Source organism: Anabrus simplex, chromosome 14 (genome assembly GCF_040414725.1).
Source record: "Anabrus simplex isolate iqAnaSimp1 chromosome 14, ASM4041472v1, whole genome shotgun sequence".
In the NCBI taxonomy this organism is placed as follows: domain Eukaryota; kingdom Metazoa; phylum Arthropoda; class Insecta; order Orthoptera; family Tettigoniidae; genus Anabrus; species Anabrus simplex.
Window position 1 is genome coordinate 73,717,511 of NC_090278.1, and position 25,246 is coordinate 73,742,756.

General features: G+C 40.8%; 1 protein-coding gene across 1 annotated transcript in view; it reads left to right on the top strand.

Annotated features, from left to right (window-relative positions):
- The window catches only part of Cdep (Chondrocyte-derived ezrin-like domain containing protein), a 510,959-nt gene that overhangs the window by 94,697 nt on the left and 391,016 nt on the right, over positions 1-25,246 (top strand). The window lies entirely within an intron of this gene.

Below are 25,246 nucleotides of genomic sequence, written 5' to 3' on the forward strand. Positions count from 1 at the left end.
TCGAGCTCCCACTCATATTGCGTTGAGGTGAACTTATTTTCTCAACCGTTTCTTCCTTAATGTAATGTAAATTGTCTTCTTCTATAAGTCACCTCTCTAGTATGGGATTAGCCCTTGCAGTAACGGCCTAGTGCCAAGTAGGTTTTATATAAAGTGTATTAGGAGTGCAAGAACGCCTCCTCTCAAGTTGGTATTTTAGAGGCCATGTAATTGACCTGTTTCTTTACTTAATAGGCCTCAGTAGGTTGGGTATTTTTACCCCTGTTTTCATGTCCTTGGAGGACAACTTGAAAGTGGAGTTTGGTGTGGCCTTTGATAGGCTTAAATTTTGAGAGCGAGTTGCTCTTTCTTGAAAATTGAGTTGCTGTATGCCTCGAGGAGGCTTTTCCGTGTAAAGAGGAGCAAGTGCTCCTAGGCCTGATTGGGGTTTTCTGCCCCTTTGTTGAACCTTGAATATAAGTAAAGTTGGGCTCATTGCTCAAGAATTATGTGTCTGGCTCTCGGAGCCCAAATCTTGTAATCACTGTAATTGTACATTTTCGAATTGTGTTTCGGCTACTGAGTACCTGTTCTACTTGTTATTTCTTAATCTTGAAAAGAAAATATAACCTTGTTAAATTTTATCTTAACTTTAATTTCGTATTTTGAGACCTGTTCACCCCCGCACCTTCTTTTACCTCTGCACATCCACTATACTCCGTAACAATTATTATTATTATTATTATTATTATTATTATTATTATTATTATTATTATTATTATTATTATTATTATTATTATTATTATTATTATTATTATTAACCGTCATCAGTAATGCATATCTCTTGCTTTGCTGCATTTGAAGAAAGCGAAATACTTCAGCTAATCTGAGAATGGCTATTGATGTGTGCTACAGATGATTTACCCTTCTGTATGCGGAATAACGATCCACATTTCTTTGTTGTCGTGTGTAATCATTTTTGTCCGTACTTTTGTGTCTTGTTTCAATGAGACTTGTTTCTGTAGCATTGTTTTTCTTGTGTTCCCTGAGAGTCACGCTGTTATTATTAGGAATTGGCTCTTTCTTTTTCCCTTGCTCTCTATCTCTCTTCAAAAGCAATGCGTGAAGGAGTGAGCCGGAATGGCTCTGTTGTTTTTGAACAGTGCTTAAAAATAAGGACATGAAAGGGTTGTGACAACATCACATTGTTCCCAAGGGAAGTCTGTTTGTGTGTAGTTAGCCCTCCAGCTGCAAGTAAGATACGTCTAATGCACGAAGTAAATGTTACCCTGCTCGAAACTTTCTCCATTGTGTGCTAAACCACAAACTCCAACTTTTGTATTTGTATTTTGTGCGTCTCTTTTTTCATAGTGTAAAGGGAAAAAAAATGATCTTCCGCTTGTAAATAAAGAATAGACTGGTTATTCCTTTCCAGGCCATTTCCCTGTGCCAGGGTACTTGTTTTCTGAAAAGAAAAAAATGGAAAACGGGGAAAGCATAAGGGAAATGCAGAAAATATGCAGGGAAAACACAGGGAAGTCACTTGTCACGTCAAAATTAAGCTTTCTGCCTCAGATTGGACTCAGCAGAATGATGAGCGAGACTTAATATTACTTCACTGAAAGTCAGTGTTAAAAATCTAAGCCTGTCTAGTCAATGCAATAAGAAGTTATTTAATTTAAGTTATACCAGTGAAGTGCTCGTAAGGTTTTAACGTTCCTTTTTAAAACGAACCGAGTTTTAAAAGCTACCCATGTAATGTACATAACGTAGAGATGCTAATTATTACGGATTGCCGATTTATTTATTTTATTGATTCGTGTCAGTAGCACAATATAGATTACAGATGCAAATTAAATAAAATACAAGAAATCACAACATTTACATAAAATTATAGAGATATTTACAAAATTTCAGCTCAGAATTTGGCCACGTTAACAGCACTGATAGTGGCCTCTGTCAGATCAAGTTCTGTGCAGTTAAGAGGGCATAGAGGGCAATTAATAAGGTGCCTTGTCGTTTGTACCACGCCGCATTCGCATACGGTCTGATCCCCTTCAGAAGGGCCCATTTCTTCATATTGTCCTTGGATCTTCCAACGCCTGCTCTTAGTCTGTTCAGTGCCTTCCGTGTAGTCCAGGTTTCTTCATGATCAGGGGGAAGCTTTTCCTCCAATTTTAAGCGTTCTGGATGAAAAGGGATCTTCTGATTCCAGAGTAGAAGTCTGGTCTTCTTTGCATCTACGCTAGTGGGAGATGGGGAGTGGACAAAACTGTTCCTGGACTTCAATCGAGTTGGTGGTAGTTTGTGTCCATGTAGGGGGTGGGCTGAGCTGGTAGAAGCCCATAACCTCTCCACATTTGCAGCTACTTGCGCCTGATCTCAGGAGGAGCTATTCCTGCAGCGGTTCGAACCCCACTGTCGGCAGCCCTGAAGATGGTTTTCCGTGGTTTCCTATTTTCACACCAGGCAAATGCTGGGGCTTTACCTTCAGACCACGGCCGCTACCTTCCCAATCTTTGCCATTTTCTATCCTTCCGTCGCCGAAAACTGTCGATGTGTTGGTAGTACGACGTTAAACAAGTTGGAAAAAAGGAGGATGGTTTTACTTTGGCATTCTCGACACAGCAAAGTACGACTAAAGAACGAGCCCGCTCTCTCTCTCTCTCTCCATGAACGTCGAGAAATCTCAGTAGCTGTTGCCACGCAGAAAATTCTCAAACTGAAGACGCCATCCTACCTTTATAATGCATTTAAACCTATGGAGTCGGTACATAACAGAGATAATAGGTTTACAAAAACCACCCTTCAAATTCCCCGTCATCGTACCACTAGATTTAACAAATCCTTTGTTTGCACTGCATCACGCATCTTTAACGTCTTTAATCTTCACCGTTTCGCAAATAACACTAACTGTACACAACTAAAGCAGTTCTTAACATCTGTCTTTCTGGAGGAGTACGCAAGAGGCTGAGATCAGGCATTCTTGTGTGGAACAATCAGAAATATGTATATTTCGAAGAAAATTGTTTCTCTGCCTTAGCTTTATATTCTTTAAATCCATGTAGTCCAAAATAACAGAAGGGCTTAATGATTTACTGTATTACTTATTATATAATGTGTGTCTTAACCTTACTGGATTTGGTATTTGTATTTTCATTTTTTTTAATGTTTCATGTTTAGTTTAATACTTTAATATTATAAAAATCTAGTTACTGTGATCATAAATCTGTATTGTATTATAAGAAGACGCTACATGAAGGGGCTTTTCAGCCTCAGTGGCATGTAAATCATGATCAATAAATTCAATTCAATTCAATTCAAATTCTCAAGACCACACTCGCTTGCTTTTCGCTTTCTCAGTCACCCAGATTAGCTTCAGCATCTCGTCACTTCTTTTTTATTTAAATTACCTTTCTTGTAACATGTAGTCATCCTTAATGTACAAATGAACACTCACAGCACACATACAAAAATATGAATTGTCAGCGCAAAGTACTTATCTATATATATAGAAACTAGCAAGATACCCGTGCTTCGCTACGGTATTATACTGAAATTTATAATTGAATGCTTAACATTTCATATTATAATCCGCCAAAATTCGCGATCTGACGCCAAAGTTCCTCCCATTTTTCAATCTTTCTTTCCAGGAATTGATTTCGTACTTCCCGGGCTAGCTCCAGGTATTCCGCCCGGTCAGTTGGGTCCCTAAATCTTTGCCATCTTTTCCTATAATCATTTTTAATATGGATCAAATCCTTCAGGAGATCCGGCGTGGTGTCGTCTTGGGTGCCTTTTTCACCCCTCCTAGTGAGATTTTCCGAAAACAAAAAATACGTGTTTCTTCATTTTTAAAGGAGATTGTAAATACCAATTTTTACATCTGCAAATTTCTAAAGTTTTGAGATATAGATGCACACATTTTAAACATTCTCCCCCTTTTCACCCCCTTAGCGACGGAGTATACAAAAATCCTCCCTTAGCGAGCACCTACATTATAATATAAATGTATCCTCAAAATGTCATTTCTTTATGACCAGTAGTTTTGGCTCGGCGATGATGAATAAGTCAGTCAGTCAGTCAGTCAGTCAGCCAGGACATGTTCTTATATATATAATAGATGGATGTTTGTTTGTATGTCTCGAATGGATTGAAAAACTGCTGGACCTATTTCGCTGAAAATTTCACAATTTGTTCTTATTACCCCTGGGAGGGTTTAGGGAGTGGTTTGAACGAAATCTGACGGGTAATTCGGCATAGAGGGTGAGAAGGGTGAAAAAAAAAATGTTAAGTAAACCGCATGACAAGTCTGATCAGCGGGTAAAGATTATGATGTGTTTCTAAAAACTTTTCTTCTTTTCCTTTTCTTTTTCTTCTCCTATTAACGGTATATAAAATTGAAAAGTCCAAGCAGTGACGCCAACCTTTGAAGTGGGTTATCATTTATTCCCCCCACGCCCCACCTCAGAAAATTCACTCAAATCCAAATCATGTTCCTCCCTTCTCAGTAATGACACTCTGTTTGCCCTTCCCGATACCAATCTATTCTTAAGTATATCATATTACACAATAAAATTTGCACATTACTAGTTAGTTCTGTGACAAAAATTATTTGTAGCTTGTTTCGCATCCAAAAGCTGCTTTTCGGTGTAGATTTTCTTGAAGCATCCTCCCCCCTGTGATGGCAGTTTCGTCTTGTGGACCCTAGGCGATTGAAGTGTAGATGTGCTCAATGTAGGCCTGAATTCTGTCTGATTTTTCCTATCAAGACTGAAAACGCTTTCTATGGGAGAATTACTCTCAGGTACACTTAATACCTACTTTACCGGGCGAGTTGGCCGTGCGCGTAGAGGCGCGCGGCTGTGAGGCTTGCATCCGGGAGATAGTAGGTTCGAATCCCACTATCGGCAGCCCTGAAGATGGTTTTCCGTGGTTTCCCATTTTCACACCAGGCAAATGCTGGGGCTGTACCTTAATTAAGGCCACGGCCGCTTCCTTCCAACTCCTAGGCCTTTCCTATCCCATCGTCGCCATAAGACCTATCTGTGTCGGTGCGACGTAAAGCCCCTAGCAAAAAAAATACCTACTTTAGGTTTTATAGTGGAGAAGAGCAGAGTAGAACTCCTTCATTCACAACGCTTACAGGTAGCAAAAGGGAAGTGACGATGTATAGTTCAAATCTCACAGGCATTGAAACTAGAAGAGAGGTGGTGATCGTTTTAAGAGGAAGTACAACTGGGCAACCATCATCTATAAAACACTAATGGGAGAGTAAAAACGGAAGAGATTCGACACTTCAAGGTATCGCCCAAAGAAAGGTAAGGGCCTCGAAGGGCGTGAAAATGAAAGACTCCCTCGCCCTCGATTGCTCTAATACTGTCGGGGTCGGACACAATTAACCCTCGAATTGCTATCGTCTCACTACGAGACGATTCGGATCCCAGCTGAAGTGCTAACATCTCGCAGTAAAATCGATATAACTCCTAAAATCGGTATAACAATCAATTTTAGGAATATTCTCGGTGCGAAATTAAATTCTTACGAATCGTCTCACTGCGAGACGATAGCACTTCGAGGGTCAAGTGGAAGCATTGTCAGGACTCATCTGAGAGCCCCTTTGCCGCCAACCCATGGTCCCAAGTTGAGTGCCCTGATGCCCCTTTTAGTGGCCTCTTACGACAGCTAGGGGATACTGTGGGTGTTATTCTACAGCCACTACCCACAGAGGGGCAGGGGGTAAAACGAGAAGAGTTGAGCAACATTTTTCTTCTCCTTTTTTTTTCGTAGATATTTTTTTCGTGGTAATGTCGATTCTCCATACTAATTTCCCCTTTGACCGTAATGCCGTAGTCGTGAGTTGAAATCCGTAATAATTACGAACGATATCTCTTCTGGTATATACAAACGTAAGATTACAGATTATTTTCCATTTTCCAATTCATACATTGTTTTTAAAACTTCAAGTTATAACAATAAAATATTGCTTTTATATGAACTCATTTATACACTTGCATCAATGTAATTGGTTCAAGTACTGTCCATCTATTATCTAAAGGCTGAGTCTGGTGTCATGTCATGTCGTAGGACGTGTCCAAGAAATTTAGCTTTCCTCTGCTCTGTAGAATAAATTAAGGTCCGTTTCTCATTAACGTCATTAAAGATTTGAAAATTAGAGTCTTCTTTTCTGTTCAACTCGTCCCTGTCAGTCTTCTCCATTTCCGCAACTTCTAGTCTTGGTTGTGCTTTGTTTTCCCAAAGTCCAGGCCTTACAACCGTAAGCTAGCACACTCCAAACAAAGTTTTTAACAAATAGCTTCCTGGTTTCAGTTCCTATGTTCTTATTTAACAATAGATTTTTCCTGCTTTGAAACACTTGTTTTGCCATAGCAATTCTTCTTCTGACTTCTGTCAGGCACTGATTATCATTGGTAATAACCTAATAACACTACCCAGATAACAAATTTCTTTAACCTGATATATTTTTGCACAGCTTAACTTAATGTTTGTTTTCAGTTCAGTATTTTTCTTTTGAACGACCGTCATTTTTGTTTTCTTTTTGTTTGTTTTTAGCCTGAACTTCTCTAACGTGTTGTTTAGTATACCGAGCATCCTAGTCATTTTGTGCGCTGAATGAGCTATCAATGCAATATCATCTGCAAAGCGAATACTATGAATTTGTTTAGGATTAAAATTTATCCCTTTGGTTTTTTCCTTTTACTGTTCTAATAGCGAATTCTATGAAGATATTAAGGAGTGTATACCATAAAATAAATCCCAACAATAATTTTCCTCTCTCGTGAAAAATTACTGGTTTGTTGATTACATCCTCTCTACACGCTAACAATTGTTGTAGCATATCATTTCAAAGACGAAATGCCATCAACATTCAGGCGCTGATCATCACTATTCTTAACGAGAATCATCTGATTCCTTAAGATAACTCAAAATCGATTCAATATATATATATATATATCGTTAATGAGAAATCATTCCTCATTATTATCATGAAAGTTGGGTGTTCAGCCTGAAGGCTGTTTTGATCCTCCACAGTTCCGCCAACAGCTGTCATAGATAGCCTAGGCGTCACTGAAGAGGCATACTAGGGAAATGAGGAGTGAGGTAGTTTCCCGTTGCTTTACTCACTGAGTCAGTGGTTGCTATTACATATCAGTCTGCCAAGCCCACTGAAATGCATGCACCAACCGACCCTATGAGAAACATTTTCTCACCATTCATAGCAGTGACTGGCTGCATATGGAATGGTATTACTAGCATCGCTCATACCTCGGTCACTTTCATATGGTCAAAGCCGAGGATGAAACTTTTTTTATTCGTGTCAGAGGTACCAATATATACAAGAAAGAGATACTGAATATATGTACTGAATATGAAAAATATACATGAACAAGTTAATCGTATATAGTTATAAATGAAGCACTTGAAAAATTTGCATATGAAGTATAACAAACGGAAGAACACACATAAAAATAAAAAAATGAGAAATAAAGTATTACATGAAAATATCTACACTATATATACATTATTTACACAAGTTGTGACCAGTATTTGGCTACATTGATGGCATTGTTTCGAGCCAGTGCCAATTCCAACCCTGTACATGAATCTGGGCATAGACGACAGTGCAAAAGATGCCTTTCCTCTCCACATTCCACTGAATCAGGTCAATGAAAGTAACAAATTTATTCTAGCCCATACCAGAAGACATGGTGCACTGTAAAGACTACATCTCGGCAGCAAAGGCGTACTTACGTATTATCAAAGGGTAGAGAAAGGTCCACCTATTCAATACCATTAAATTAATGATATATGTTATATTTATTGGTACTAGTTTCAATCTTGCTACATTAGGTCAAATTGGAAATACATGCATACCCAATAAAAATTACAAATTGGCACCGGTTTGTCTTAAGTAAAATCTTCATCTGAAACAGTGATGAAAAGTCAGACTACACATTTAAAATTGCCGAGTGTACATGAATTACGAGGAACATGGAAGTTAGTCTCATATAACTGTATGTTACTGTCGATCTTTTAGCTTCTCTTCTTTTCTCAAAATTCACTTCAAATATTTTTCTTCTACATTCACTATAAACTGAATTAAAACAAAGATTATTAAAGGCCACTTATTCAAGTTGTGAACGTCCCCTTCAAATCTATACAAACTGTTATTCATATATGCTATTCAACAAGGCATAGTTTATAGATCAAATGGGTCCACTACTATACAAACATTGAATATCACCTCCAAGATCAGTGCAAGACTTAAGAATACTTGGTTATAATAAGAACACTGGCATAGTCCAACAACACCATTCACAACAATTTTAATGTGTTAATTTAATTCCAATTTTAAATGTGTGGTCTGATATTTCATCACTTTTCTAAAATTAAGACTTTACGTAAGACATACAGATTTGTAATTTTTATTGGTTATCATATGTATGCATGTATTTCCAATTTGACCATTGGCTGAAGATGACCGAATGTAGCAAGGTCGAAACTAGTACCAGTAATATAACATACAATATAATTTAATCGTATTGAATAGGTGGACCTTTCTCTACCCTTTGATAATAATGATAATAATAGGGACCTTAATGGAATTCATAAGTTATGAAATCATTCCTCTGCATATTGGTTTCACCACGTAAGTTAACACAAGGTTTCTTTAACATGCACTGAATATATAACTCTGCCTTGCATAGTTATTTGTACAGAAAATGTTTGTTTACTGTGGCTGTGTACTGCAATGAGAGTTGTTCTCCATTATGTGTGTGTATCTCGCTGAGAGATGAGACAGCTTTGCAGAACAGGACAGTGTTGTGTTCTTCATTGCACGTGCTTCTGCCAACAGGTCGATACGGAGGTGAAAGGTCATGGACCATGGTAAAAAAGAAAGAGAATGCAAAAAAATAGGTAAGAGAGAAAATAAAGTCCTCCTGGCTTACTAGATGTCTTGTGTGGTTGTAGATGGAGTAACTCTTTATTACGAAATTCCGCAGTTTATACATCTTGTGCGCCTTGAGGATGTATCGCATTTTAAAATACCTAGGATGTTGACTAACACAAGAATGGGACTCGGGTGCAGACCGGAATCGGATTTGCAAAAAATAAAATAATAAAAAAAGTTTCTGATGATATTGTTATTTCATCTGAGTCTGCAGACATTGCTGAATGGTCTGGACAGATCTGGGAGAAGGAGTGTGAGATGAAATTAAATATAGCGAAAACAAAAGTAATGGAGTGCAGTCGAAGTCATGTGACGCAGGAAATATTTGATTAGGAAGTGAAGGAAATGAATAATTGTTACTTGAGTAATAGAATAATTAACGATCGCAGAAGTGAGGGGGACATACATAAAATGCAGACTAGCACAAGCAAGGAAGCCGTTTCTTAAGAAAATAAATTTGTTCACTTCGATATTGGAATTAGAAACGTCGTTTTGAAGACTTTCGTCTTGAGCGTGGCATTGTACGGGAGTAAAACGTGGACGATGAGTAGCTCAGAAAGAAAGAGAATTGAAGCTTTTGAAAAGAATGCTGAAGGTGAAATGGGTAGTTCGAATAACAATTGAAGGGATACTGAATCGAATTGATGAGAGGAGAACGGTTTGGCTAAATTTGACGAGAAGAAGAGAAAGAATGATGGACATATCTTAAGACAACCAGGGCTTGTTGAGTTTTGAGGGAAGTGTAGTAGTGTTTGCTACTGAATGCATGATTCGAAGCAGTGTATCGATTCATTCAAGTGTCCGTGTGAATCGTTTCACAGCAACGGCGAGCTCACGGCACACGATTCAGCTTACTCCCAGCGGACAGTGCTGAGTGGCGCACTCACTGGACGTTGACGGGGAGCCGAGCTTCCGCTGCAGCGAGACATACAGTGAGCCATGGCACACCGAAAGAATCGTGAACGAGCACGGCTCAGTGAGACACAAGATACACGGCTCCTTATCGGCACACTGGACAGTTGGACACTGGCGGAGAGCCGAGCTTCCGCTGCAGCGAGACATACAGTGAGCCGTGGCACACCGAAAGAATCGTGAACGAGCACGGCTCAGTGAGACACAGGATACACGGCTCCTTATCGGCACACTGGACAGTTGGACACTGGCGGAGAGCCGAGCTTCCGCTGCAGCGAGACATACAGTGAGCCATGGTACAGTACACTGAAAGAATCGTATGCTATAATGCACTCAGCTCATTTGAAAATAATACCCATTTGCACTCACTGTCCTCTTCTTACAGGGAGGTTTAAATAATAGATGGTTTTATTTGCAGTGTTAAAAAGGTAGTCAAAACATAATTCTGAAGTAGCTAGTAAGTAGGTAGGCTATTAGGTTATACTATTTATTAGTTTAATGAATCTTAGTATTATAACTTAGTTGACATTTGACAATTAAACTTTACTCCAGCCTGCCCTATGACTATGAGTCATGCTCATGACTATTCGAAAAGTACCTGTTTTATATTGGGAAGAACGGCTCAGTATTCTCTCAGTTCATATGTCACATCGTTGCACAAGACTTCAATCATATGTGGACAGACGCACTAACTTAACCAACAGTATGTTGAATCAGAAAACCAGCGGGCTACTGTACATCTCGGGTAGCCGATACAAAATATGACGATTTAAAAAATTCAGCTGATAGAAAAATACATATTTTCAAAAATGACTGAGCGAGTTGTCGTGCGGTTAGTATCGCGTAGCTATGCGCTTGCGTTCGGGGGATGGTGGGTTCGAATCCCACCGTCGGCAGCCGTTAAGATGGTTTTCCGTAGTTTCCCCATTTTCACACCAGGAAATGTTGGGACTGTACCTTAATTCAGGCCATGGCTGCTACCTTCCTAATCCTAACCTTTCCCACCCTACGTCGCCGGAAACCTTCGATGTATTAGTGACTAGCATTTTTTCTAAGAAAGGAGTTCATAGTATGAAGACCAGATGGCAGCTGCGAGCACTGAATGCTGTTGATGCTGTCTTACCAGCACATACTACATAGATGCAGTAGGAGCGGTGACTAATGTGCCGTGAATCGGATCACTGTATCGATTCAGTAACGTGAACGGAATCAAATGAATCTATTCAGTAAAATGAATCGAATGTCCCATCACTAGTGTAGGCGGTAAGAACGGTAGGGGTAGACCAAGGTATGAATATGACAAGCAGATTAGAACAGATTTGTAATGTAGTGGATACGTAGAAATGGAAATGTTAGCACGGGGTAGGGTGGTATGAAGAGTTGCATCAAACCAGTCTATGGACTGATGACTCAAGCACAACACCACACACAAAACATTTTGTGTACAAACGAGACCTATGATTTAAAACTGTGCATAGAAGACCTTATCACAGATTTCAGGATTAGTTTCAAGGGAGAGCTTTTTAAGTTATTAAGATAGGGTTAGGATTAGCGGTTGAAAATAATCAAGTAGATGAGGCAATAAATCTAATAGAACATCGTCGCTGCCGGGACAAAACCTCCTATGTGAAATATTTTAGCTTAGAACTTTGGCCGGTAAGGTTCTGTTATCTTAAGGTGCAATATTGTGTGACAATTATTGTCAAGGCATTCTCGCTCTTCATAATGTATGTGCTGCGGGTCAGCATATCTCCAAAAATATTATCACATAGGAGGTTTCGTCCCGGCAACGACGAAATGTCGTATTTATAGAAGGACAGGAGATGTGTATGCAGGGGACAAGAATACGAAAAAATAGTGGGTGGTACAATGAAGAGTACAGAAAGAAAAAAGACTGAAGTAATGAGAGCATTAGAAAAATATAAAAAAATAGGTCTGAATTAAGAATTGCATTTTGTAGATCCCCTCTGGGTGGGGGCGGTATCCCCTGCCTGTCGTAAGAGGTGGCTAAAAGGGGCCCCAGAGTGTCATAACTTGGGAGCGTGGGTTGGCGACCACGGGACCCTTAGCTGAGATCTGGTATTGCTTCCACTTACTTGTGCCAGGCTCCTCACGTTCGTCTATTCTATCCGATCTTCCTTGGTCAACTCTTGTTCTTCTCCGAACCAGACGGTATTACGTATCGAGGCCTAGGGAGTCTTATTTTCACGCCCTTCGTGGCCCTGGTCTTCCTTTGGCTGATACCTTCATTTTTCGAAGTATCGGACCCCTACTTCTCTTTTCTTTCTCTCTGTGTGTGAATAGTGTTAATAGTGGATGGTTGCCCAGTTGTACTTCCTCTTAAAATACCTTAAAACGACTCGGAAAGTATAACCCGTCTTCGCGGTAGTATTCAGAATATCGATCAAGGAGGATAAATTGACACAGATAAGAGGAGTATAGAGGGATTTCCTTGTTAAAACTGGAATCGGGAGTCAGAAACAACTACGATGCATTTAACTCCCCCATGGTGTGGGATACACTGCAATGCCGACATGTACAGGCATTGTCGGCGATGGTAGGACAGGATGGCGTGCTTGCTTTAGGGGGTGGAGTTACTAATAAAGCTAATTCTCTTCCTTGTTCAATGGTGGACTAGTTATTGCATTTATAGCACGGCTTCATTGCTTTCGTAAGTCAACAGCTAATTGTTGATATATGGATGAACAAGCCATGATTGACGACATTCGGTTAGTTCGACATGTTCCCTAACATGGTTTGGAATGTGTAGATCTAACGAGCAACTACCGTATTGAATGCGCGAATGCGCGAACGAAAGAAAGTGTAGGAAGCGGTGCTGCATAGTACAGGCTCTGTAGTTGGCAGTGGTACGCTCTTCCGTATGTTTAGTGGGCAGTTAGCGACTGACAAGAGGCAGAGTGAGTTACGTCATCCATTCAAGTTGACGCGAGTTTTAAATCACGCTAGTTGACTGAATTAAAATAGTGGCCACCTGTGTGCGTAATCGGTGTCCAGTGACACTTGTTAAGTAGTATTTTGTTCGTGATGAAATGAACAGCGACGTGATGTTCGATAGTTGACACGCAGTAGGGAGAACCTGTTTCGAATGATTGATTACGAATAATGGGGTCTATCACCTAGACGTTAGGCTTATTAAAACAGAAATTAGCCTTATTATCGTCATCAAGTAACATTTTGTATGACTAATTTTGGTTCTGATTAAGTTTTAGACTCCTGAATAGGAAACATGCATGATCCGGGGTTTTAATTAAAAATATGCTAATCTGATTCAAAATTTCATGCAGAATTCAAAAATGTGATCAGAATGTACAAATAATAACTCCAAATATGATAAAAATCTACGAAAATGTCACGTCACGCAAGTACGCGATCTCATTGGTCTGACGTCATCGTACAGGTTGACTGAATTAGCAGACGAAATAACACATAGTGTGCTGTGAGAAGCAGGATACACTTCGCGTATTTCTACTTTACGTTAGTGTCTGGTATGGTTAAATTCAAGGTCTATACATTGGATAATAATCTGAGTGGTATATTTTAGACTGAAAATGAATCCTGCGCAGACAGTGAGGCAGAAAACTTATAAATGGTGTATAGTTCCGATGTGCAATAGCACATCGCATACCATACCAAACAAATTGTTTATAAACGTTCCAAAGACGCTAAAACTAGGGAGAAATTGATTTTGGCGAGCCGGAGAAATGCTGGTGGTATATCGGAAAAGTCTACAGTTTATTTTTTTGAAGATTTTTTTTTTTTTTTGCTAGGGGCTTTACGTCGCACCGACACAGGTAGGTCTTATGGCGACGATGGGATAGGAAGGCCTAGGAGTTGAAAGGAAGCGGCCGTGGCCTTAATTAAGGTACAGCCCCAGCATTTGCCTGGTGTGAAAATGGGAAACCACGGAAAACCATCTTCAGGGCTGCCGATAGTGGGATTCGAACCTACTATCTCCCGGATGCAAGCTCACAGCCGCTTTTGAAGATTTTAACCTAAGATGAATTTGTTTGAATTTTCAAATCACTTTTCCATGTCAGCTGTTCTAGTGGTAAAACTTAAAATTTTAATGTATGATGCTTTATTTAAATGCTTCAATTACATCTTGGAATATGAAAGTAATAAACAGTGCATTAAATAATGCTGGTTATTAAAGTATTCTCCAAACCTAACCTATGTTTCGGTTGATCCATGTCAAGATAATAAATCAAAGGGGTTATGAACCATTTTGACAGCTCTAATTCTACCAATATATCTTGGCATGGGACAGTTATGTATGTCTTTATTGAAGAGCTTAATTGGTTAAGAAATGTAGGCTATATCTAAATACTCTATAATGTAACGAAGAATAGGCGTGTACATCATGAAAGGAAACAACGTGAATGTAACAAATGTATAACTCTACACAAAACCAATGCTTGTCTCTTGGGGTCTTATAAGTTAACAATGCTCAATTATAATAATTATCATAATATTAATGAAATAAATAACATAATTGCACACAGGTGAAAATAGTGATGTAGGTGTTTAAAATATCCAACTTAGCCTAAGTTTTAGGTTATACAAGCCAAGTCAATAAACCGAAGGGTAAAAATACCGCGCGAGTTGTCCGTGCGGTTAGGAGCGCGCAGCTGTGAGCTCGCATCCGGGAGATAGTGGGTTTTGACCCCCACTGCCGGCAGCCCTGAAGATGGTTTTCCGTGGTTTCCCATTTTCACACAAGGCAAATGCGGAGGCTGTACCTAAGGCCACGGCCGCTTTGTTCCCATTCCTAGGCCTTTCCTGTCCCATCGTCACCATAAGACCTATATGTGACGGTGTGAAGTAAAGCAAAAAAAAAAAAAAAGTAAAAGTCACAGCACCCAAAGACATTCCTGTATTGAGCGACTAAAATGTCACCAGGACACTTTTCTTTCCTGATATGCTCAGCTTGTTAAAAGCCAAATGTAATTAATGTTATTGGCTTCACGCCCCGCTAACTACTTCTACGATTTTCGGAGACGCCGATGTGCAGGAATTTAGTCCTGCAGGAGTTCTTTTACGTGCCAGTAAATCTACCGACACGAGGCTGACGTATTTGAGCACCTTCAACTACCACCGGACTGAACCAGGATCGAACCTGCCAAGTCGGGGTCAGAAGGCCAGCACCTCAACAGTCTGAACCACTCAGCCCGACTTGTGAAAAGTAGATGAAGTCATATTTATCTTTATCATGTTTAACTTTTTCCCTTTACAAAGATATTTAATTCTCTTTCATGGGCCCCGGAAGTGGGTAGGCCAGTTGTCCCAACCATAAATATATATATTTTTTGGGAATGATATATTATAGCCCTATAGTACCATGATCTTTCTTTCTTTCTTTCTTAATCAGTTTATCCTTCAGGGTTGGTTTTCTCTCGGACTCAGCGAGGGATTTCACCTCTACCACTTCAAGGGCAGTGTCCTGGAACGTGAGACTTTGAGTATGGTGATGCAACTGGTGAGGAGGGCCATTACCTCGCCCAGGCTGCCTCACCTGTTATGCTCAACAGGGGCCTTGTTGGAGGATGGGAGGATCGGAAGGGATAGACAAGGAAGAGGGAAGGAAACGGCCGTGGCCTTAGGTGCCTGGAGGAGAAGTAGGAAAATACGAAAAACCACTTCGAGGATGGCTACTCAGTTGACCTCCCGAGGCTGAGTAGACCCCGTTCCAGTCCTCGTACTATTTGTTTTCAACTTTCATGGCAGAACCGGGAATCGGTTTATGTAAAGGTTCTTAATATTAGCCTTCTTTCTCTCCAGTCTACTCCATTCTTCTTCAGTATGCCCATCAATTTATCCGATTGAACTCTGTCAATAAAAGTCACAAATCTTTTTCAATGCATCTTTCTCCAATAGTTCTTAGTAACTCAATAGCATCTCTTGTACCTTTCCCCTTTCTAAATCCATACTGCTCTTCGTTAATCGATTAATCTATTTTTTTTAAATATAACCTTCGATTCAGGACTCTCAATAGTACTTTTGCTGCATGGGAAATCAGACTTATGGTCCTGTGAACTTTAAACTTACATGCATCCCTCTTCTTTGCTTTAGGGAGCATAACTGTGGTTGGAAAATCTTCAGGCCATTGGCCTGTCTCATATATTCTGTTACAAAGTGATGTTAAAATTTGCGTACCCTTATTTCCTAACCCTCTTACAATTTCTATTGGTTGGTCATCAATTCCACATGCTTTTCCTCGCCTCATTTCTTTAATAGCAATTGCAACTTCATCCTCAAGTATAGAGCACCCATTTTCATCTTCAGTCACTTTACATCTTATATTTGGATGTCTAGTGGCCTATCTTCAGTCGCATACAAAGACTCTACATATCCTTTCCATTGTTTTAAAGTCTCATTTGGACCAGAGATTATTCCATCACTTCCTTTAATTGTTCCTCCTGTCCTACAACTTTTCCTTTTAAATGCCATCCTTTTTGTTTCTTGATACATCTGTTCATATTTCCCTTCTCTTTCCAAACTTGCAATCTCCTCACTTCTCATTTAACCACTTTTCTCTAGCTCTGTCGCTTTCTCTTCTTAACACATTATTTAGCTTTCTGTACATATTAAATAGTTTACTAAAATAGCTTTGGAAAATCCGTCCGTCCGTTCTACTGGACCGATTTTCTTCATTTTTGTTTCATTCTCTCCGGAATTACTTGCCGGTGAATCATGAGACATCGATAGGTCTCTAAGTTCAGTCAACTTTGAGTAATCATAAAATCAAATCATTAAATGATCATTCCAATAATTGCAGGCGAAGACTTACCCTAACCCGCAATACATTCTGTACTCAGCAGGTTGCTAAGCGACTGACACTTTCGTTAATATTCTGTTATATGTGATTTTCATCCCTAGTAATGTCATTGCGTACAGCCATGTTTGATTACTACCTGTCAACGCTGTGATCACGAAGGAATATTACTCCCTGCTAGAAACTCTTTCGTTCTCTAACCTTTCCCAGCTTCCAAATATATTCAACAGATGGCAGAGCGTTCCTAGTAACTTCCATGCTGCTGAGAGAAAAACGTCTACGTACAAACAGACCCCATCATGACATACGCCTTCGACAGTATCTGGGAACACCTATCGAAGGATAACCTAGCTGCACTAGAAAGAGTGAAGGCCATGTATCTTAAAACAGTTCTATACCTGGCAAATATACGCTCCGTGGTGTCTAACATATGAGCTCACAAGACAACCAGAGGAACTGCCATTGCCTTCTACGGCACAATACCAAGTTTTACATCAAGAACTGCAGGATAAAAAGAAGCGAATATGTGGATAGTTTTCTACGAAACAGACGGAATGATGACAGGCCGACTCGTTGGCTGAATGGTGAGCGTACTGGCCTTCGGTTCAGACGGTCCCGGGTTCGATTCCTGGCTGGGTCGGGGATTTTAAACGCTTCTGATTGATTCTTCTGGCTCGGGGACTGGGTGTTTCTGTCCGTCCCAACACATTCCTATTCATATTCAACACAGTACACTAAACTACCAACCACCACAGAAACACGCAATAGTGATTACATCCCTCCATATAGGGTTGGCGTCAAGGAGTGCATCTGGGCGTAAACAGGGCCAAATCCATATGTGCTACGCAGTTCGCACCCGCGACCCCACAGATGTAGGAAAAGCGATAGGAAAAGAAGAATAAGAAGATGGGATGATTGCAGGCATATCAAGACGTGTTATCTGACCTGTTTATAACGAATTATTATTATTATTATTATTATTATTATTATTATTATTATTATTATTATTGTGTATATATGTTCAGTCCTCAGCCCTAAGACTGATTGGATCCTCAACAGCTCTGCCATCAGCTGTCATAGATGATCTGGGCATCACTGAAGAGTCATTGTAGGGAAATGATGAGTGAGGTAGTTTCCCGTTGCTTTCCTCACCAAGCCAGAAGTTACTATTACATATCAGTCTGCCAAGCCCACTGAAATGCATACACCAACCGACCCTATGAGCAACATTTTCACACCATTCATACCAGGGACTGGCTGCATAAGGACTGGCATTACTAGCATCGCTCATACCTGTCACTTTCATATTGTCAAAGCCAAGGATAAGACTGAGACAGATCAATGAAACTAACAAATTTGCTCTAGGCTACACCAGAAGACATAGTGCTCTGTAAACACTAAGTTCTGTCAGCAAAGGTGCAGAAGAAGAAGAAGACGACGAAGAAGAAGACGACGACGTATTCTTCTTCTTCTTCTTCTTCTTCTTATTATTATTATTATTACGTAGGTGAGTCATAAGTCATGGCAACAATTTTTTCCTCGCGAACAGAAGGCAACACGGAAAATCTTAAGATATGCATTTGGAAACGTACAAGTATGTACTTGCGTATGATGCCACTAGATGGTGTATGTAAACAACAGTGTGGGTCTAAGCATGCCCCCAAGTGTGTGAGTGAGTGCGTCACCAAATGGAAGTCAACAAGCAGAAAGAACGATCGTATATTAAAGTAACAGTTCTCCGCGGCAAAACTGAAGTGCAGAGACAGTCAAGTGAATGGCGTTGTCAGGGGTCACGACGGAGACAGAAGGTTCGACAAAATCAGTCGCCCAATACGGTTATGACAATCCTGGCATACGATGTTCAAGGTGTTATTGTGTGTCATCCAGTGCGTGAGGGCCACACTGTCAGTGCAGTTTATTACAATTCCTTTCTGTTGTACCAATTGCGCCGTGCAGTGCGAACCAAACGTCCAGATATTTTGGACAACGCCATAACCCTACACGATAACGCGACAGCTCACACAGCAGCCATCGTTCAGCGTCGCTTACAACGGTGGGGATGGGAGGTTCTTCCACACCCGTCTTATTCGCCTGATCTGAGCCCATGTGACTATGATCTAATCCCCAAAGTCAAGAAGCCATTACGTGGACAACGGTTTGCTAACCAAGAGGACACCGTAACAGCATTTCGGAGAGAGGTGTCACACGTTAGCGATACACATGTAGCGAATGGTATTCAGCGCCTGCCCCACCGCTGGCAACGCACAGTGGAAACCTTAGGTGATTATGTCGAAGGCCTATAACCAGTGGAGACCTGTCCTTTGTACGTAGCCTTGTGTATGTGCTGTCTATACCATAATAAAGCAATGTTCTGTCACTTTCCTAGGAGAATCACCTGAAGTCAGAATTTGTCTTCATACATATCCTATATTACCAAATGCATATCTTAGATTTTCTTATGACTCGACCCTATTATTATTATTATTATTATTATTATTATTATTATTATTATTATTATTATTATTATTATTATTATTATTATTATTATTATTATTATTATAGCTCCTGTGGAACATTATTGTAGTGTCGACCTCCAGATCCTAAGATCACTGGTTCAGACCTGGCAGAGGCAGTCATATTTTTGAAGGGCAGAACAATGTACATTTGGGGTTTGTTCCACAATATAGTGTGACAGTAAGGTGCATCCAAACATTCAGGGTACATTCCTCACAAGTACAAGAAGGAAATATGTTATATGGACCTGGATCTGGAAACGCTTTATTTCCATGTTATAACTCATTTTTTAAACTCTGTATAGTACTTTACATTAATCATGATTTGGCCTTGCCGATCGACTACCATTAGTATGGCCCTCCCGAATGATGACATTTTAAATTTTGCTGTCATATACTTCTACTACCGGGAAAATTATTCTAACAGGAAACATACGCGTAACAAAACCTTTTCAGTAAGCCTTTTGCGTTGCAGGGTCTTTATTTATGAAACATTCTGTACATGGATTTGTATTTGGCATCACACTACATCACCAGTTTTTTTCCCTCCCTCCAATGTTTCTCACTCCGAATGATGGCTCGCGTAGTTTGTGGTTCTTTATGGCAGTCGTATTGCATCCCATGTGCGCTTCAGTTCAACGCATTTATTAAATATTCACGTAGAGCGGCCCTATACACAGAGCTGTAAAATACATACACTCACAAATGCTGAACCGAACAACACCTTGACCACACGGCATTATCGGCTGAATGTGATCTCATATCCACTGTTACACTAACATGAGACATTTGGAAAAGAAGTATCAAGCCAACGCTCTGTGGACTCCCAAGTTGCGATTGCGTATTAGTTGAGGTTTACTTACTGTGTAGATTACAAGCACATATTAAAAAAAAAAATCATAGATGTCATCGTAATTAAGTTAAAACCGTTTGATGTTTCGCTCACAAATAACCACCACGAACCTGCTACGCAGGCGTAGCAGGGGGAGAGGTGATACTCCCACGTGGCGCGTCCCAGGTGGCGGATAGGGGGGTCCTAACCGGCTTGCCGGCGGACTTGAGGGAAATAAAATACCTCTCGCGGACCAAACACACACCCCCTGTGGGTGGGGGAGGCAGACGAATAATACACCCACGGTATCCCCTGCCTGTCGTGAGAGCCGACTAAAAGGGGCGACCAAGGGATGGTTGTATTCGAACCATGCAACTACATGTGATTAGTACCAGCACGCGGAGAACACCAAGGGTCGCTTTTACTTGTGCGTAGTACCACTATATTAGGTACGAAATAGGTTTGTGATTAGTAGCACACAGGAGCACCACGCGGTCGGCTTTTGCAGTACCTGTGATTAGTACCACCATATGAGCGGGACCATGGGATGATAGCTACCATGGACCTGCCTTACCTGTGATTAGTACCCACTATATGAGGAACACCACGGGATAGGGAGAGGTCCCTGTGGTTAGTACTCTTATGTGATGAACATCATAGGTTTGCGTTGCCTGTGAATGGCGCCGCAGAGTGAGAAAAACATAGGTCTGTATTAATGCCGAATTTCATAAGCTTTGAGAAGTACAATAATGTGTGGAATACCGCAAGTCTCTGCTACCATTGATTAGTACCGCAACAGGACAGATACCATGGTTCTACATTACTAGCGATAAGTACCATTCTGAGGGGCCTTTGACTTGTATTTTGGACCCATTTAGACACCAAGCATCCTCGATTTGCCTTGGAAGTCGTCCCTTGGTTAGTAATACTATTAACTATGATAGTTTTTTGAGTCGGATCCACTGATTGTTTTAAATTCATGTTCATTCATTCATTCATTCATTCATTCATTCGTTCATTCATTCTTCATGGCATTTTTTATTTTGGTCAGTGAATAATTTTGAACTTTTACTTTGTCGTTTCATTTCGTACCATTAGGGGCCGATGACCTCGATGTTAGGCCCCTTTAAACAACAAGCATCATCATCATCATCATCATCATCATCACAAATAACCATGGTAATTATCGTCCGTTTATATCGGGATTGATTGATTGATTGATTGATTGATTGATTGATTGATGTTGTGAGCCTTGCTGTAGGTCATTCCATTTGACGCCCGTGGATGACGTTCGCGTCTCGGTGTGTGATGAAATTATTTAATAAAATGCTTAAAAAAATTTGAATATGCTCTGCTTATACGGGGTGTCTCATATAAACTCAGACCGAACGCACAGTGGTTGTAGTCTGCGCTACGGCAGCTGCCTCAGCCGAACTTATGTCGCGCGCGGCCGCCCTGCTATAAGCGTGTATACAATCTTACATGAAATCTTACGTTATAAAAGATGCTGGAATTGTCATCCTTCCTGGGTTATACAGCCATTGTATCTCGTGACCACGTTCTAGTTGACGCGAGTGAGTTCTGCCACTCTAATGTTTCTGATTTCATTCGTAATGTTTTCTTTCAGTTCCTCCATTGTGTGAGGATTTGTTCGATACACATTTTTTCTTTCAGTTTACCCCACAAGTAAAATTCACACACTGTTAGTTCTGGAGAACGAGGGGGGGGGGGGAATAGACCAGCACTGTCACTTTGTCTGCAAACAGTTCCGAGATTGTAAGAAGGGATTCTTCTGCTCTATGAGCAGGGGCTGAATCTTGTCGAAACAGCCCACGCGAATTTTCTTCCGTTAACCGATGGAACAACTGCGTCAAAATATCATCTTGATACCTCTCTGCATTTACTGTCGTCTCGAAAAAAAAAAAATGCCCAGTTATTCGTCTTGCACTAACAGCACACCAAACACCAATTTTCTGGTCATAGTGAGGACTTCATAAACATCATTAGGAGATTCTGCACATCAATAGCGAGAGTTATGACTAGAGCCCGGATTTCCATGCACGATCAAATCTCAAAATATGCATGCATTCATGCACGATCATATGGGAAACATGCACAATAAACTGGAAAATATGCACGATCAAAATTCAGTTCCTTTTGAAACATTGTACAAAAATTAATTTCTCCAAATTGTCTTGATTTAAGCTCATCCGTTTATCTATCAGCACATTCTTAAGCACAGAAAATGACCTTTCTACGTCACAAGAAGTGACAGGTGCATACTTAATTGTGGACTTTTGGGACAAAGTGAGGTCAAATTGTACATCTTTTGCACTTTCACCACAATACGTCTTTTATAAGCTTGACGAATTCAAAATCAGAACTTGAACGGATCATATTGTTCAACCTATCTGTACCTGCCGTAGTTACTTCTCCGTGCGATGATTGCAGACACATTTGAATGTCTTCAATAACTGGTAACGATTGTAAGCTGCGATAACAAAGACGTGTGGCAATTGAGAGTTCCGGGTAGAAAATTCCAGGAAAGCAACAGAAGAGGATTCACTGCAAAACCAAGGTTTGTAAGCTAATACCTCAGTAACGCGGCACCACAGAAGAGCGATACAAGTTCTGTTTTGTTCATCTAACATAAACGAAAAAATCAGCCGTCAATGAGTAATGTACAATTTGCGGTTCAATTTATAGCAATGTATAACTGGGACAGCTTATTCCTAAAAATTACAGAGATCGACGTGGAGCCTTCCGGCTTACGCCAATCTTTATTCAAGCAACGGATAAGAAAGTGCTTGGTTAAATTGGATTATAGGACCTCTACCGTATGTACTAACTTTGGTTATAACATAGGATACCAGGAATACATTATCTCCGACTCTCAGTAATAGACATACTGTGTAACATGGAAAACCAGCATTCATAAAAGGCACTGTCATGCAAGTTACCATTATATATGCGCCAAAGTCAGAAGAAAAGTCATGTAATGCAATATTAAACGTTCATGTATTCGCTATTAAATCCAAAATATTCAAAATATGCCTTATGCATGAATTTTGTCCTAAAAAGGCCGAAACATGCAAACATGCACGGAAAAAGAACGGTTATTTGGAATTGTTAAGCCATAAAACGCATATTTGCAAAGTTTGAGAAGTGTAACTATCTTATTAAAAAACATGCATTTGCATGGAAATCCGGGCTCTAGTTAAGACTGTTCATACGACCATTAAGATGAAACCAGAACTTTTACATACGTTGTTCCAATATTAACTGCCTCACCATGTTAACAGCAGAGATTCAGACTGGCGACTGATGCTTGCCAGGTCGAACACGTGCAGGTTGCTTGCAAGGTCAAGAACTATGCGTGCACCTCCCATACTGGAGCTTACATCACGCAGAGTAAAAACGCCGCTCCGACGGTCTTAGTTTATATGAGAGACCCTGTATTTTTTATTTCTTCTTCTTTAGCTGTCGTCTCCAAACGGAGGTAGACGATCCACACGGCCAGCTCCAATCTTGACGTTGCAGCCATGCCATGTGGATTTATTGGAATATTTCTCAGGATCTTTAATGCAGTGATCTACCGTTGCCTTCTGCATCCTAATGCCGTTGACCAAACTGGTACCTCCGCCTTTGGGAACAATTTATTGTCCCCAGGACAATAGAGTGCCCTTACCCATACCCGCTCATCCACTCTCAAAGAGACTGTTGGCACTTGGTAGAGGGGATCTCCTTATACCGGGAGATAATCGGTCCCTTCATTCGTTAGCTGCCTGCATATAAAATATTATTTTTATATGCAGTCGTTGCCCCCTCTCTACCGCGGGGAGCGGGGAGGTGAATGTCAGGATTTCACAGTAATTGAAACAAGGACCAAATGGCATTTCCTTGTTTCTCTGGTTCTTTAGAGAGATTTATTTATTTGCGTACTGTTTTAGTGGCGGGAGTGTCCTAGGACATGTTTGTCTCGCCTGGTGCAAGTCTTTATATTTTACTCCCTTGGGCGACCTGCGCGTCTGTGAGATTATATTGAGGTAGGGAGAGGGTGAAGCCCGGTGTCGGTACATAGACTTTTCCTGTCGAATAACACCAAGTGGTATGCTCAAGGCTCAGCGCCCCTAGCATCATATGCCCTCACCCTATATCAACACTGCTGGGAGGTTTGGAATTGAACCCAGGCTTATGGCATGCAGTCTAGTGACTAGAAATTGTGTACCACCACCTTTCTTCTCTGCCGGCCAACTTTCTAATGGTGTTTTTAAATATATATACCAACGGGACTCGAGCCGGCTAACCACGAATTGGGATCATAGAGCTCTTATGGCGACGATGGGATAGGAAAGGTCTAGGAGTAGGAAGGAAGCGGCCGTGGCCTTAATTAAGGCACAGCTCCAGCATTCGCCTCGTGTGAAAATGGGAAACCACGGAAAACCTTCAGAGCTCCCGACAGTGGGGTACGAACCCACTATCTCCCGAATGCGAGCTCAAAGCTGCGCGCTCCTAACCGCACGGCCAACTCGCCCGGTATTATTATTATTATTATTATTCCATGCCTTCATGGCCCCTGCGGGTGGGGGCGGTAGAATAACACCCACGGCATCCGCTGCGTGTCGTAAGAGTCGACTAAAAGAGGCCCCAGGGGCTCTGAACGTTGGGGCGTGGGTTGACGACCACGGGGCCCTTAGCTGAGTCCTGGCATTGCTTCCACTTACTTGTGTCAGGCTCCTCGCTTTCATCTATCCTATCCGACCTCTCTTTGTCAACTCTTGTTCTTTTCAGACCCCGACGTTGTTAGGTTTGCGAGGGCTAGGGAGTCTTTCATTTTCACGCCCTTCGTGGCCCTTGTCTTCCTTTGGCCGGAATCTTAATTTTTCGAATTGTCGTATCCCTTGCATTTTTTCCTCTGATTAGTGTTATGTAGAGGATGGTTGCCTAGTTGTACTTCCACTTAAAACAATAATCACCACCACCACCACCACCACCACCACCACCACCACCACCACCACCACCACCACCACCACCACTCACGGCCCTCTTTTACACTAAACGACATAATATAAAAAATAAACTTCAGAAAACAGAATAATGAAATAATTAAAAAAATCCTAACCTCACTCACTCTTACATTCACACAGGCATTCACAAAAGCTGGTTGTACCTGTAATCATAATGGCAAATCTCGGCAAGACCACTTGAAAGAAGCTAAATAGGTGTAATTCGTAACACTGACA